The sequence below is a fragment of the Manis pentadactyla genome, chromosome 10 (assembly GCF_030020395.1).
Source record: "Manis pentadactyla isolate mManPen7 chromosome 10, mManPen7.hap1, whole genome shotgun sequence".
Classification (NCBI taxonomy): domain Eukaryota; kingdom Metazoa; phylum Chordata; class Mammalia; order Pholidota; family Manidae; genus Manis; species Manis pentadactyla.
The window spans coordinates 8,008,321-8,024,300 of NC_080028.1; the positions used below are offsets into that span (position 1 = coordinate 8,008,321).

Below are 15,980 nucleotides of genomic sequence, written 5' to 3' on the forward strand. Positions count from 1 at the left end.
TACCCTAAGGCTGGTGTGAGTGTGAGTGTGCTTGATGGGGTTATCATAGGCAGTCACAGTGGGGGCATACTGCATCACCCAGGGAGGAACGAACCAACCTTGGAATCTGTTAGAAGTAGGAAAGCTTGTTTTTGACTACAGCAACCTGTAAAATGAGTGGAAGCTGGAGCCAGTAAGATTTTGCTCTTTTTGACATTTCTTTTTAAGTCATCACCAGAGAGCTTAGGCTCTCTCTCCCTCTTCTTTCTTCTCTCTTATATGTTACTGCCACTTGGATATACCCTAATGAAGTAAATAAGTCATACAACAATTTCTGGCCTCATACTGGGAGAACTGACATTTTTCACCTTCACTCAATGCCTGCTGACCTACTGCCACTGTCTTTTCCTTACTCTCATTCACTCATTGATTCAGAACATTTGTGTACCTAATGTGTGCCCACTGATACTGTAAGATAAATAAAGCTCCTGCGTAAGTAATTTTATATTTAGAAGGAGATTACTGATAATTAACAAGGAAGCAAATAAGGTAATTTCCGAGTATGGTAAGTGCTATGAAATAAGTTAACTGGTTGGTGTGTTAACAAGCAATAGGAATGAGGTGGAGTCACTTTGGATAAGATGTTTAAGAAAGGCCCTCGCTGAGAAGGAAATGTTTGAGCTCTCTGAAGGAGGAGTTGGGGCCAGCCATTTGGAAGAGGAAGTGTGCCCAGGGAGAAGGGACAGTGAGTGTAAAGATGTAGTGCAGGTAAGAGCCCATCATGTCTGAGAACATCATGGAGGCCATTATGGCCGGAGCCTGGTGAATGAGGAGAGAGATTGGCAAGGTGGGTGGAACTTATCAGCCACACGGATGAGGTGGATTTTATTTTAAGTACAGTGGGAATCGTTTGAAAGCTTTTAAGTAAGTGAGGAAGAATTTGACCTATGTTATTACCATGGCAGGTCCATTTTAAGAGCTAGAACTATATAGCAAGTAAAAGGAGTCTAAGGTCTATTTCTGTCTATTTAAGCAACAATCAGGGGTGTAAGTACCAAATTCATCTTTTTGTTTACTGCAGTAACTACCAATCCATTTACGCACATTATACTATCTTCTGCTCTGGTCTTCCAGTGAAGGACTCCCCACTCGAGCCCTTAAGGTGTCAGAGCAGATGGCTTGTGCAGTGGATCTGTAATGTGATCAGGTAGGGCAATGTTGTACTTCACAAAACTCTCCAGATCTGCCAATCTGTAAACCTTTGCAGAAGAACTTGCTATCCAGAGTCTCATCTGCTTGTCCCTTTCATGAAGGACATCATGCACTTGGTGCCTGCTCTGTACCAAGGGTTGTCCTAGATGCTATAGATTAAGGAAATAAAAGACCCAGTACCTGCTCACAAGACGTTGAACAGTTTATTGGGTAGCTAAAATTTACTCATACTCAGAATAAAGAACAATTCAGGGCTAATCCAGGGGGTGCTGACTGCAATTACAGTATTAGTTCTGAGATTGTAACGCTGCTTCTCCGGATCCGTAATATGCTCAGAATCTAAGAGCCATGGAGAGGGGAGTGCCCTGCATTATTCTTCCTGTCTGTCATTGGATACTAGGGGATACTGGAGATCACTGTTTAATAGGATTTAACAAGTAGTCTCCTTGCTTGGCATTTCTTGCAGTTTTCCAATGCTTCAGTTATTACAGCTTACATGTTTGCCTCTCCGAGTAGACTGTGAACTCCTTGAGAAAGTATCATATTTATATTTCTATCACCAGTGCCTGGCACTGAGTGAAAGACAGACAGTTATAAAGTGTGATGAGTGTGGTATATGTGAATGACACACAGACAAACAGAAACAGACACTACTCTGTTGCAAACTTGTTGGACTTCTGGGCATGGAATTTGAAACAATGCACCTGTTTTTTTCAGGAGCCCAGGTTCTAAAATGTTCTGAATATCTAATGTATACTTTGGGTTGTTCTCTGTATCTGTGAGGTGACAATAATTGCTCTTCCTGTAGTAATACAAATGACGTGCTTCTGTCATCTTCCTTTATCCCAACAGTTGCTTTCAGCTATGGACCCAGTCTTCATTTCCAGCTTTTCTAGCAAACTCTTAGATTATGAGAGAGAATGTCAAGGCCTGGGAATAGTTTCAGATGTGAAATTCCCTGCTCATAAACATGTCGGGTGATACACAGACAGGATCCCGAGTTCCCAAAATAAAAGCTAATTTTTTTTTTCCAATCTCCCGCACGCCATGAGTAACCCTACTTCCTCATTGCAACACTGTGCCCACTACCCTAACTTCTATTGCAATCTCCAGTATCCTTTGCTTCCACGACAGCCCTATCACCTGCCGTCTTACCAGCCCCACTTCTCACCCTCTGCTCCACATCTTTCAAAGAGAATATGAGCAGTGCTGGGGCCTGTCGTAAATGAACAGCAAGATGATGTTGATTATCAGAGATTTGGAATCCTGAAAAAGTACCATCTGGTTTGATGTGCCCATTTCCGTTCACACCTTGCTGGCCTGAGGAGTTTCTGGAAAGGTCATTTATATTTAAGTTTCTTGTACAGCATAAGGAATAGGTAGGGCCCTCAAGCCAGTGGAAAAGGAGCTGCCTATTTATGGCTATATTCTGCCTCATCATTTCTCTATTAATATCTTTATTCATATTCTCTCATCCCAGTCTCTTTTCTAGCTCTGGGAAGAAAACCCACCCACCACATTTGTCAGAATAGCCACACGCAGTTCCCATGCAGGACTGGCTACAGCTGTGACATCTTATCTGTAGGGCACAATGTCTGCAGTGGCCCCCTCGCCTTCAGGGTCCTTCATGTTTCTGCCTGTTACTCAAAGTCGAGGTATGGCTTTTCCATAAAGATCAGGAGATTAAAGAATCTCCTGGTTTGTATACCCCTCTCTCTGATATGCTCTGTTCCTGGCATCCAAACTGTGGGGTATAGAATTTGATTTCTGATGTATTTTTAAACAGGATCATATCCCAGAATCCTTCATTCTCATCATATAAATATAAATATCAAATTTAACACTATTTAAACCCTACCAAACACAAAGTGCCAGATAGCGAAGGATTTACATATTCCAGGCCCTAAGCTTTCTTTAATGATGTCTGAATCTGTGGATCTTGAGGGAGAGGAGAGATGGCACAGATAGGAAGCTGGTGTTTTAGTCCAAAGATTAAGACCAGGAATGCTGCTGTACGCAGAGGGAAGACTCCTAGGGGAGATGGGTCAGGTGTGGTGCACTGTGTTCGCAAACAAGGCTTCCCCCACGGCCTTTCTCTTTGACATTTAAAGGTGTACAAAGGTCATAAGCTTAGGGTGAAAATTAAGAATGTTCTGGCAGTGAGAGCTGCTGCAGAGGAAGAACTTTTTAAAGGGAAACATGGAAGTCCTGGCCCAGACAAATGAGAAAAAAGTGGCCTGTGATCTTTGAGATGAGAGAGGAACTTCTTTTGTCTCTTCTGTCTCAACCATTTGCAATTCTGTTGTGAATCCTTGAGAAAAGCACAGAGTGGCATGTTTCTGATGCTACCTTTACTTCATTATTTTCCTATGTGCATGTAGTACAAAAACCACAGTACCTTGGCAGGAGCATGAAGAAATCATTACTTTTGTCCTATGGATTCTCTAAAGACCTTGCTTCATTTCTTACATGAGCTTGTTTTTCATTCTAAATGGTGTTTCTGTGCACCCAGCCAATGCCATTGACTGTTGGGAGAATCCAGAGCATGAGGGCAACACAGCTCAGAGAGGGCAGCCACGTAGTGTCAGCCCGGAGGCCTCTTAAACTGCTTGGCTCCTGAAAGGTGCTCAGACAAGTTGCTAAATGAAGAGTGAATAAATTGGCCAGCTGGTTTTCACTGGTTCATAGGTCTGTAAGTAAGCCCTGTGTATCTCACACTGAAACTGAAAAGTGGTCTCATGTAATGAGTTCCCACAGCTCTGTATTTCTAATAAGCTTTCCCATTACTTGACTCCCTGGCCCTGCAGCTCTGTGGTTTGATCCCCTTGGCACGTGTGCTTCAGCTGTCAGCGTCAGCTAAGTGGTCTACACAGAGACAGTGTGGCCCAGGTTCAGCACTCAGAGCTGATCGGAGCTCTCAGCTCACTGGGCCCCAGCATTATCTGAAAACCTCTTATTCATCTGAATATAGCAATCTCTGCACAAAGAAGAAATTTCTTCTAAACTCTGATAAGAGGTTATTTAATGGCTGAAATTGTCAAAACTGATTACTGTGATCCTTTTTCCCTCTGAAGCTATAAAATTCTTAATATTTTTGTTATTTGTAACTTGGAAATTACAACTTATATTGTTCTTCACCAAATATACAAACTGAGTTTCAAGATTCTCTTTCTTGAGCCCATACAGCTCAAATCCATTTTCGTAAGCCCTGTGAAAACTAATTCTTGTTTTTGTGACTCTTGAGAAGATAAACCAACCTCCTGAAGCCTCAGAGTTTCTTATAATGCAAAAGAGGCTGTGATTTAACTTTGTCACCAGTCCACCTTTATTAAATGCTGGGATGTCATGGGATCTTTTCCCCAAGTTACCAGATTTCAAAAGAACTAGGCTCTAGACCTGTCCTGTCTGATAGCACTTTGAGTGATGATAGAAATACTGTGTAACACTAACCCCTAGTCAGGTGTGTTGCTAAGCACTTGAAATGTGGCTAGCTTTAGTGAAGAGCTGAATTTTTTATTTAACTTTAACTAGTTTAAATTTAGATAGTCACATGTGGCTGGTGGCTATTGTAGTAGACAGTGGCGTTTTAGATCTTACCTTGATGCTTAGTAACAAGGTTAACTTGGGGCACCTCAGTTGACTTTTCTGAACTCATCTTCTACTTTTATAAAATGAGGATAATAATCTCTCCCACCTGCCCTACAGAGTTAGTTTGGAGATAAGTGAGATGATGTATTCATGCTTTTGAAATATAGAGAGAATTATTTTCAATTAAGAATGAGAGGAGCATTAGCTTGGATCTATTATCTAATGAATCTGAAAGCAGCTATATATATATCTTTTAATATATATATAATCTCATTAATGTCTGTCAAAACCAGTATCTGGTAACAGGAACTATTTTTCAATAACTAAAATCCTTCTACTTTCCTTCCTACCCTGTGGTTTAGAAAACAATTGCTGAAATTGTTAAGAGTCACGGAACTACTAGCCAACATTGTATTCTGTTAAGATTGTTCCCTTTCTGGTCACATATTAACAGGTCTATCATTTTATTAGCTTGTCCTCCCATGGCAGTGCATGTTTTTTTTTTAAACTCTCTTGAAACAAAACAAGTGGTTGGGTTGGAAATAAAATTTTTTTATTTCTGGCAACTTGCCAAAAGACAGAAATGTGTGGACATAGTCGCTCTTCTGGAACAGATGAGGGTCTGGTCTGGTTTGAGGCCAGAGTGTTACGTCTTAGTGGACACTTTGTGGATTATGAGTTTAGGTGGAGGCTGGAGTGAGAGCAGATCCTCACCTGGTCTCAGTTAGTCAGTCCCTTTGCCCCAGTCCACTTGGGAGCTCTGTGTTGGTAGTCTCTGCACTGCTGTCCCTGTGAGCCAAAAAAGTTGGGCCAAGATCTGACCAGTGTCCTTTTCCAGTAGGAGCCAGAAAAGGCATCCCAAACCCTGCAGTTTGCCCACTGCTCCAGTCCAGCCAGGCCCACAGGCTGGTGCTTCTTTTAGGTGCTCACTCACAAGGGCTAGTGATAGCTGGCTCTCAGATACATAGGTGACTGTGGATGGAAGAGCTAGTTTCCTTTTCCTTTTTTATAAAAACTGAGATATAATTGACATATTACTTTCAAGTGTACAACACATCTTTTTTTGTTAAGAAGCAGAGAACCTTACCTAGTTGAGATGATGTATCCTCAGCACAGGAATGTGACCATTTAACTGTAGTTGAATCCCAAAGTTAAATGGCATTTGATAAACAACATGGTAAAATGTGTTCTAGGACTGGGGCTAACCTGGTCCCTAGATTTGAACCTGGGAGAAAATTGTGTTAGGCTTATGGCCTCAGAAATCCTCTCTTTATCTCAGGAGAAGACCAGCTGGGCACATCATGCAGACATTTTGTGGTGCATTTCTGATAGATGTCTGCATCATCTATATGGCTATATACTGCTGCAGAGTGTATTCTTACCTCCTGCTGCTGCAGGGTGTATTCTTACCTCAGCAGTCAGTGACTGGCATAGACCCTCTCCATGGCCAGTTGCTAACAAATCCTAAAATAGGACTCAAGAGTGTTGTATGTTCATGTTATGAACACATTCATTGTTGAATCCAAGGAGGAGTCCCATAGGGAACTCTGCTGAACAGACCATCTGAAGTGGTCTTTTTTTTTTAATTTTGGTATCATTAATCTACAATTACATGAAGAATACTATCTTTACCAGGCTCACCCCCTCACCAAGTCCCACACACACACCCCACTACAGTCATGAAGTGGTCTTCTTGATAGGAGTTCTTGATACAATTTAATATCTGAAAAGTACAGTAGGTGTTCAATTTCATTGACTATTTAGTTTTCAAAGTGTCTGAGATATCCAATGCCAACTTCATTTCAAGTTAAAAAATAAGTTTAAAAGAGTTTATAAAGGTCTTTGTTGAAGCTCCTCACTAATTTTATCTAAACAATACAAATCCTAAAGAATTACATACTTAAAGGGAGCCCTCATAGATATCAGATGGTGGTGGAGAATTTAAGATTCTCCATCCCTAGTGGGATGTTATTTGCAGAAGGGCAAATGTGATTTGGAGCTCTTATCTAAACACATAACTTAAATATTATCAATTGTGGGGCTTCAAAAGGAGATGAAAGCTTTTTGTGTGTGGGTGCTTCATAAGGAGTGTATACTGGAATGACAATTGACTGACCCAGAGCATCAGACCGGGCTATAGTATGAAAGCCACATGTGAACATGGTTAGCATGTATATCAAATGGAGGTTGGGAAGGCCAAGTTCAAAATACTTGACCCCTGATACTGTTTGTTTGGTTGGTGTTTTGGCCTCTACTATATTAACCTTTTGGAATTCATTGTACCTCTGGATATTCAAGCTATACAAGATTGTGTGTTGATCTTTCTTCCCAGTCTTGAGCCTCTTTCACCATCAGTGGGTCAAGGTTGTGAGACCCTGGAGCAGCGTGCCCGTCTGGGGAGGAAAGGATTTAGTATCTTTGAGTCTCCACTTTTTACGTTTATTCTTGGTTGTTGCTTTTCCTGCTTGTTTGGGTGGGGGTGACAGCCCAGGTGCCAAAACAGGGGTGGTGGCAAGCTTGAGTACCAAAAACAGGATGTGTAGAGCATTTTTTCTGACTGTTAGTTTGGGTCTTTGCTTGCCCCAGAACATGTGGTCCCTTCTCCTTCCCCTACCACCCAAGGTCACTCTTTGGTGCACATGAACTTAGTTCTGGTCTTCATTGTCATTGCCAGTCCCCAAAACTGTTGACACAACTTTTGGCTAATGGTCTTTGTTGCAGGATATTTCTATAGGTATTTTGGTATGATAACTAAAAAGAATAAAACAAAAGTAGAAGTCAAGCCCAGGTAGCTCTCAGCATTTGACCACACAAGCACACATACACCTTTGCTTCAGAAGGAGGAGGGCACAGAAAAGAAGTTAAAATGGTCACAATGCCTCAAGCAGAGCTTCTGGCAGACAGCAGAGCACTTTCACTTTATTTAATACTAAGAGGTGTCAGTGTGATACTTTGATTGCCATTCTGTGGATGAGGATACTGAGGCTCAGAGGGGTCATGTGACTTGCCAAGGTCACCCTGCCACTAAAAAATGGGTGGATTCAGTCCAGGTCTCCTGGCTCAAAAGCCCATTGTTAATTCCTGAAGGTCACAGCCTGATAGGTTCTTACTGACATAAAAATTTTATGATAGCCTCTGTACTTTCACCAAAATTTCAACCTTGAAAATATTGAAGATTGAAAACAGTGTAAGACCAGGACCCATAAACTTCAAAAGGTATGGTGAAAGTTGAGTGGGGGCGCCGGTGAGAGGAACCCTGTCATTTTTAAGCCCTCCAGTAAAACTGCTTTCATTTTGCTGCTTCTGTTTGTTGGTTGTGAGGCTTGAAGGCCATCAGCATCTTTCCACTTTTGTCATAATAACCCTTAGTTAAGTCAGAGGTTCTTGATTTCTTTTGTATGGCTGATACTCCTTGGAAAATCTTACCATCTTCTCACTAGGACAGTTGCCCAAACAAATAAATTTAACATTGCTTATGCTTTCTGGGGATTCATAGATACTCTAAAACAGGTCCAGTGTGCCCCAGATTAAGAGCCCCTGCTTGGCCTGAATACAGAACCCTAAGAAAAACTATCTACCTAATGCTAGTGTAAACCCTTACCCATCGGTGGCACAGCTGACTCTGTGCTTTCATCATTCAGTGTATAGGTGACTCTCCCCATTTCCTGAAGTGACACCAGCAAACCTCTGTGCTCCACCTGCTGTGGGCCAAGACCAAGGCCTACGTCAGTGCAGGTGCCTTCCGTTGAGTGGGGTTGCCGGGGCCTGGATAGAGAGCGGCCTGCGGGACCCATCCCAGCGGAATGAGGCCCCAGCCAGGATTCGAAGAAAATGGCAAAAGCCCTGATCCTTTGACTCTTTGTAACTCAAAGAAATGATACTGAAAGGGACTCAGAAGATTAAGCTCTTTACCAATTTCTGGTACCTACACAGATAGCAGAGTTGAAATTTTGAGTTACGCTGTTGAGAAAAGTTATAAAATGCTTACTTAGTATAGTTTTTAGTCACTTAGTCCCCTATGGTGGAAATGAGCAAATAAAAATCCTTTTTTCAGCTGCAGTGTCACCTTTATTCTACTTTTTGGACTTAGGGAAACAATGGTTTTTGAATTTCAGTGGCACCAGAATCCTTGAAGTGCTTACTAAAGACTAAAATTCTTGAAGCCCAGGAATCTTCATTCCAGAGACATTCTGATACACCTGGTTCTTGAACTACACTCCCAGAAACACTGGACCAAGGGCTTCTGGCATCTTTCCCCTTCCGTTTTTAGGTATATCATAGACTACTGTTATTCTCTTCTCCCCAGGAGTTCTGAAGGGTAGGATTAGCCCTGTACACATGATTCAAGAGTTGGTGATCAATTTCTAAGGCAGTGAGGCTGCTGCATGTAAAATGATTGGGTATAGATAGCTGTTGAACACCTGCCTTCCATGTTGGGGAAGCCTGCCTCGCCTGCCACTCTTTGTGGCCTTGCACTGGGTCCTTGGTCAGTTTGTCAGAATTAATGAACTGCCTGGAGCTGTGTGACGAATTTCTGTGCTAGAGCCAAGGGATGTGGCAAAAGGCTCAGTTAACTTTGGAAGGAGTTTGATTATACAGTGACTCCTTCTGCTGTGTGGGCCCCTTCAGTGTGGGCTGGCAGGAAAAGGAATGGGGAACGTGTGTCCCCTTGACATTTTCTGAAGTTATGTCTGTTTATGAAGTTTTGTCTCATTACCAACATTAGAGAAGAGAACAAGGCAACATTTTCCCCGAGGAATAGGTAGAAGAAGAAAGCAAAATCTGAAAGATCAAACTAAAATCACTGTGTTTTTATTTTCTGTTTTAAACCTATTATCATCTTGGGGGAAAAAAAAAGATACTTAATCAGAGAAGTATCTTTGCTCTGCCCCACCCCTTCCACCTCTGTTATGTTGGAATATACATAAATAAAAAGATATGAATTTGGGGATCAAAAGAATCAGAGTCCAGTTTCATTATTGCAATTGATTAGTCTGTGATCTCAGGCAGATCTAGTTCTCATTTTAAAATGTGGCAAATAATAAGTACCATGAAGTCAAGTAAAGTAATTCCCACCACATGCAGACTTCAGGGCAAAAGTGAGGAAACCATTTTGCAGCAAATCTTACTTATGTCATCCTCAGGAGCCTTTCTGTCAAGGACGAGGTTGACAGGCACAATCCTGCTGCCTTTAAGATGGCGAGACCTGGTGTCACCTTTCAAACTTGCAACACTGTTAGTGGTTGGACCACATACTATATGCCTCCTGATATTAAGAATTACATGTCACCTATGTAGTATTCTTATCAAAAATGTTTAACCTAAATATAATCAATAGGAAACAAATTCAGAATAATAGGATAGTCTTTCTGCAAGACAATTGGCTTAGATACTTAAGTCAGTGTCACAAAAAATGAAAAAATGAAGGAGTCCTAGATTGTGCCTTAAGAACAAAGGTCTAATGGAGTCATGACCCCTAGTTGGATCTTGGACTGGGGATGAATCCAAACAGCTATAAAAGATACTGAGGAGGGAGTTGAAGAAATTAAAATATGGACTATAAATTAGGTTATATTATTGAATCAGTATTATATCTCACGTGTGATAAAGGTATCTTAGCTATGTAAAAGAATGTCCTTATTCTTAGGAAATGTCTGCAACTTAATTCAAGTGGTTCCATTTACAAAAAGTGTGTGTGTGTGTCTATGCACGTGCACATGAAAGAGGAGGGAAAATATGTGGCTAAAAGACGACTAGTGAATCTAGGTCAGAGTTAAAGGGCTGTTCATTATTTGGTCTTTCAGTGTTTCTGTAGGTTTGAAAAATTCAGAATTAAGAGGGGATTCCGGGAAGGAGAGCATGGGAGTGCAGACATGGTGTAAAATGAGTACATGCTGAATACCAGGTGTTTTTGCTCATTTTCTTTTTTAACATAAAACATCAAGTAAGAGATAACTCCCCCACCCCCTCTTGGAGTTCTGATTATGTCACTCCCCTAGTTAATGTGGTGGCTGCATGTTGGTATCAGGATACAGTTGCTAAGAGCACTTGAAAATATGATGCCTCTTTCTTCTGGACTTCATGGTTTCTGATGAGAATATATGCTGTCATTCAAATTGTTTTTCTTCTGGCTGCTTTATGTTATTTGAGTTTCTAGTTTTCAAAAGTTTAATTATAATGTATCCTTGCATGAATTTCTTTTGGTTTATCGTGTTTGGTTTGGGGTTTACTCAGCTTCTTGAATCTGTAGCCTTAGGTCTCCTGCCACACTTGGGAAGTTTTCAGCCACTTATTTCTGTAAATAGTTTTTCAACTTCTTTTTCTTTCCCTTCCAGGGCTTGGCTGACATGATTTTAGATTTTTTTTGTGACCTCATTATTACTGGGCCATGGTGAAAGTCCTGAGTCTTTGCTAGCCCTTCCCCCAACATCACTGGTTGGGGGTGTAAGTCTAGGCTCCCTGCCTGGTCTCCATTTATTCTGTGGGTTGAGGGAATGGTGTGTTACTGGCTGATGGGAATGAAAACCCCAGCTTCTTGGCCTTTTTTGATACCACCTGAGCAGGGGTGTTGGGGTGCTCCATTTACCCTTGCAAGGGTGGGAATCTAGACAACCCACTTGACCTTTCCTGGTGGGGATGAGGCCACTCGTTTTTCTGTGGTGTCTATAGCTGGAGTAGAGTGATTATTGCCTAAAAGTTTTCTGTCTTCCTATGCCGCGCTTTTCCTGGTTCTTTGGCTTGTGAGAGGAGGCTTTGTTGGGGCTCTTCTGTGTGCCTGCATTGTCATTTCCAGGTTGCCAGCTTCCTCAGCTCCAGTTCTGAGCCACTGAGGTAAGAGGGAAACCCAGGAAACACGCCGCCCTGTGTTCTTTGGGTCCCAAGGTCCCCGGCCAGCCTGCCTCTCCTCTCCACCTTGAGCACCTACTTAGGTCTGTTTCTTATATAATGTCCAGGGTTTGTGCTTGTACTTAATGGAAGGAGTAAAGTATGTCTACACCACTTTGCAGAGGCCGAAGTCCCCGCGGTAGCACGTGAAGCCCTGTGGGCATCCTGCCTCCCCTTCCAGCCTCACTGTCCCCAAGTGAACTCCTTGGTGCAGCCAGATCAAACTACTTGTAGTCCCCGGGCCGTGTGCTCTTTCATAGCTTCATGCTCTTGCTCCTCCTCAGCCTCAGATGACTGCTTTCCTTCTCTGCCTGTGGTGTTTCTATTTCATTCATTTGGGTTTTCTCTGTGAAATCTACCTGGACAGTTCACACTCTTTCCTCACGCTGAATTTTTGCCTCCTGTGTAGCACCTCAGTTTACCTCTACAACTGTACTTCATCTTGTATGGAGTCATTTGTCTTTTTCCATAACCAGACCATGAGCTCTCTTTGAGGGCTGGGGCCCATGCTGTATATCCTTATCTTCAATGACTAACATCGTAGTTTCTCAGTAATTGTTGTCTGGAGATGGTGGGTGTATTTCTGGTTTCCCACCTGGGTTGTTGTTAACTGCATTTGTTCCCATACACACACACAGCCCCACTGATGCACTGTGTGTGCGCCCACTGCTTCTGCCATTGAAGAAGAAATGCAACAGGCTTGCCAGGAAGAAGGGCTCCATGGACCGTGGCGCTCTGTTGGTCTCTGTCAGCTGGACTATGTTCATGGCCTTTGAGTTCCTCTGAATACAGAATTGGTGGTGAGCTTCTGGCACAGTATCTTATCGAGGATGGGGACCATGATTTTTATGTTAGCAACAAATAAAGTGACATTCAAACCCAGGCACCTAATAAATATTCCTTCATGATAATGATGAGGAAATGAGTCTTGATAGTTAACTGCTGTCACTCCTTGCTGAGATGCATTTCCAGAACTGCTCCGTGGGTCCTAAAAGAATTCCACTTGCCTACATGTTTAAGTAAATCTGGGGCCTGTGATGGGAAAGTGCTGGTTTAATACCCTAAATTAATGTGATAAGTTGGTTTTTAAGGGTCCTCATACTTACTTGTCAGTGCTGGATTAAATAAAGACTGCTCATGAAGAATCACTGTTTTATACTTGAAACCAATGTAATATTGTACATCAGCTATACTCCAATTAAAAAAAAATAAAAGTAAATGTAAAGATATATTTTTAAAACTCAAGACTGCTTAATCCCAGTGACTCCTGCACCGTGAGCCATGAAGCCTGTAGACATACTCAGCACAAAGCACTGAGCACCCCTGGGAAGTGGGTGGCAATGCATTTTTTTTTAAGGTTTTTTTTTGGTATCATTAATCTACAATTACATGAAGAACATTATGTTTACTAGGCCCCCCTTCACCAAGTCCCCCCCACATACCCCTTCACAGTCACTGTTCATCAGCCGACAGTGCATTTTTTAAAAGAGAATTGAAACAGTTTTTCTCTTTTTAGTTCCCAAATGCCCCATTTAATTAAGGCAGCAAACATGTAAGAGGAGGAAGAAAATGGGCACAGGAGAGAGGGAACACAGTATTAATTGGTGGCTGTGGCCAGTTGGAGGCAAGACCCACACCTAGAACTGAAACTGTGAATAAGAACGTCACAGCTCTGCACCACTTCTGTTCATTTGATTTCCGCGGGGAGCCTGGTTATTTTTCCTTTCAGTGTGTGCGGTGTGCCTCTCTTTGTTCACACAGAGCAGTACAAGTGTTCAGGGGAAGCAGCTCCCAGAGGGTGTGAGTAAAGGATTGAGAACTGCCCTCTGACCCTGGAAATGTTTATTCTTACCAACTGTATGCACCGCTCTTGGGTTTTCATTGTTCTTTGGGGGCTTCTCTTTCAGAGAGTGCCCTCTAGCCGTTCCTGGGGAAGTGAGATTTCTGAGTGAGTGACACCCTGGCTCCTCTGGCACAGCTGTTAGGGCAGCAAGGAGGTGGGAGGTGGGAGGTGGAGGGCCAGGACAAATGAAGGCAGCCCTCCTAGTGGGACACATGCTTACGGGTTAACTTTGAGTCTTCTGGGTTTGTCTGCAACTAGCAGAGGCCTAAACTTTCAGACCTGCTGTGCTTCCTTTTGTACCATCCCTCAGCAGGGAAGCTCGAGGTGATTTTCGCTGCGCTATTTGCTTCTGCATCCAGAAAGCCCAGGGCTTTCCTGAAATTGCCACCCCTGCGTCTCCTTCAGTGGGTCACTCTCTGCGGCCTGTAGCACAGCTGCCTGCATGCACCTGGGGATGCCTTCTTGACCCCAGCGCTGACGTACGTACGGGAGCACTAGCTGCCTCCTCCCGTCTCTTCCCACGTGAACCCGAGGCGCCCTTGCAAGGGTCCTCACAGAAACCCAGAGGAAGGGGGGCCCTTACTCCCTCCTCCTTTCACCTGTTAGAATGTGCTGAACTGCTGTCAGAGAGCAGGATTAGCAGTGGGAAAAGAGCAGCACAAAGTGAGCTTTTCAAGGCCTGCGAGAAACCCACACACTTGTCAGGTTTAGATGCAGGGAAGACAGAACTAGGCCTGGATTGGGGCCCATCATGAGATGAGTGACCCCACATCTCTTGTCTGTTTCATTACGTGTGAAATGAGAATGACGGCCCCACCTCCGGGTTGTTTGGAGGGTTCAGTGAGATTACAACATTGTTGTAAAATAAAACAGTCTTTGGGGTTGGTAATTACTGCCTTGAATTCTTTTCTTGGCCCTCATTTCAGGTTCTCTCGAAGGGGCAGCTTATGAATGCCGCTGGGCTTCTCGTCCCCTTCCTGGCTTGCCTCCTGGTGTCGGTGCTGCAGGCTGCCCCTTGAGCCGCTCTTCTGAGCCTTCCCTTCCCCTGTTTGTGCCCAGCAGAATGGTCAGGCTGACCTTCCCGCAGAGCCTGCACTTGGCCCTCTATCTAAGCAGTATGTGTCCTTGAAGCCTCCTTGTCTCCCCATCCCTACAGGGTCATTCTCTGTCTTTTGAAGAAACCAACCCAGAGGAACAGAAAGAACTCTTACTTGAGGGTGCCATTGGCTGTAAGAGCAAATTTCCGAGCCTATCCTTTCTGTAAAATGGAATATTACCTACCAAATGGAATCAGTAGAAATATTAAATTAGATAACATGTTTAAAATGTCTAGAACAGTGCCTGCTGTATAGGTAGGCACTCAATAAATAATAATCCCTTACTATTATTACATGAATGGTTCCACCAAACAGAAAGTCACATATGCTACAGTGGAGTCATCTGTCATCTGTCCCCGTTGGTACAGCGTCCTTGTTGTACCTGAAGATGATACACTCCCTTCCATCAAGAAATTCTGTGCTTTGTGAATTGTTTTTCCAGAAGTTGGATTTGTGTCCGTATCCCTTGAGGTAGCCAATGTAGGTTGTTGAGGCAGCAAGCCAGCTAGGGTTTTAGACAGAAAATCTGTGGCTGAGGTATCAAAACTAGCTGGCCAGTGCGGGAATCGAACTCATGATTCAACCAAAGCACTGCGTTTGACGCCGGCAGCAACTGAAGTTCACCAGTTGCACCATTTGAGCCAGAGCACTCTTGCTGACATTTGATTCTTAACAGGAGTTCTGGAAGGTGGGCGGATTCTTACTCTGCAGGAGAAGAAAATGAGACATAGAGTTAACAGTCATACCTGGTGTCACACCAGTAGTAATTGGTAGAACCCCGGAAAAGACCACAAATGCCTTGATTTGCTATCTAGGACTTCTGTGAAGTTTTGAACCCAGATGAGAGCCATAATTCCAGCTGTTCAAATGAACGTTTTGAGCTCTACAAAGAATCTTCTATTTTTCCTGCCATTAGTGTACACTTTGTATCCTTTTCTTACATAATATTCAGTAATACATTAAAGAGACTATGTGCTGGGGACTCGATGCACTGGGGATACTGTCAGAAATGAAAGAGAAGGAAGCAAACCCCAGCCATGCCCTGATGGACCTTATCCTAATAGTAGGAAGCTGGCAGTAAACAAATTAAAAAGATCCATAGTTTTATTGTAAAGAATGGCAGACGGTGATGAGTGCTGTGGAGAAAAGGCAGGCAGGGAGGAAGCCGGAGGTGGGGTCGGGTGGCCGCGGAGTTTTCTCTTCGCGTCTTTGTACTTAGCAGCCCATCCGTGTGATAGGCGCTCCCGGAGCCAGGCTGCATGCCCGTTTCCTGCTGGTCTGCCTCAGCCAGTACAGACCCGGCGGGTCTCGGCCTTTGGAGACTAACTTCGGAGTCGAACCACCTTTACGTATTAAAAGCAGGTGCAGGGGCCGTT

At 43.2% G+C, this 15,980-nt stretch overlaps 1 protein-coding gene across 5 annotated transcripts in view; it reads left to right on the forward strand.

Moving 5' to 3' along the window:
* MRTFA (myocardin related transcription factor A) overlaps positions 1-15,980 on the forward strand; it is a 103,178-nt gene that overhangs the window by 68,052 nt on the left and 19,146 nt on the right. The gene's annotated exons all lie outside the window — the stretch shown is intronic.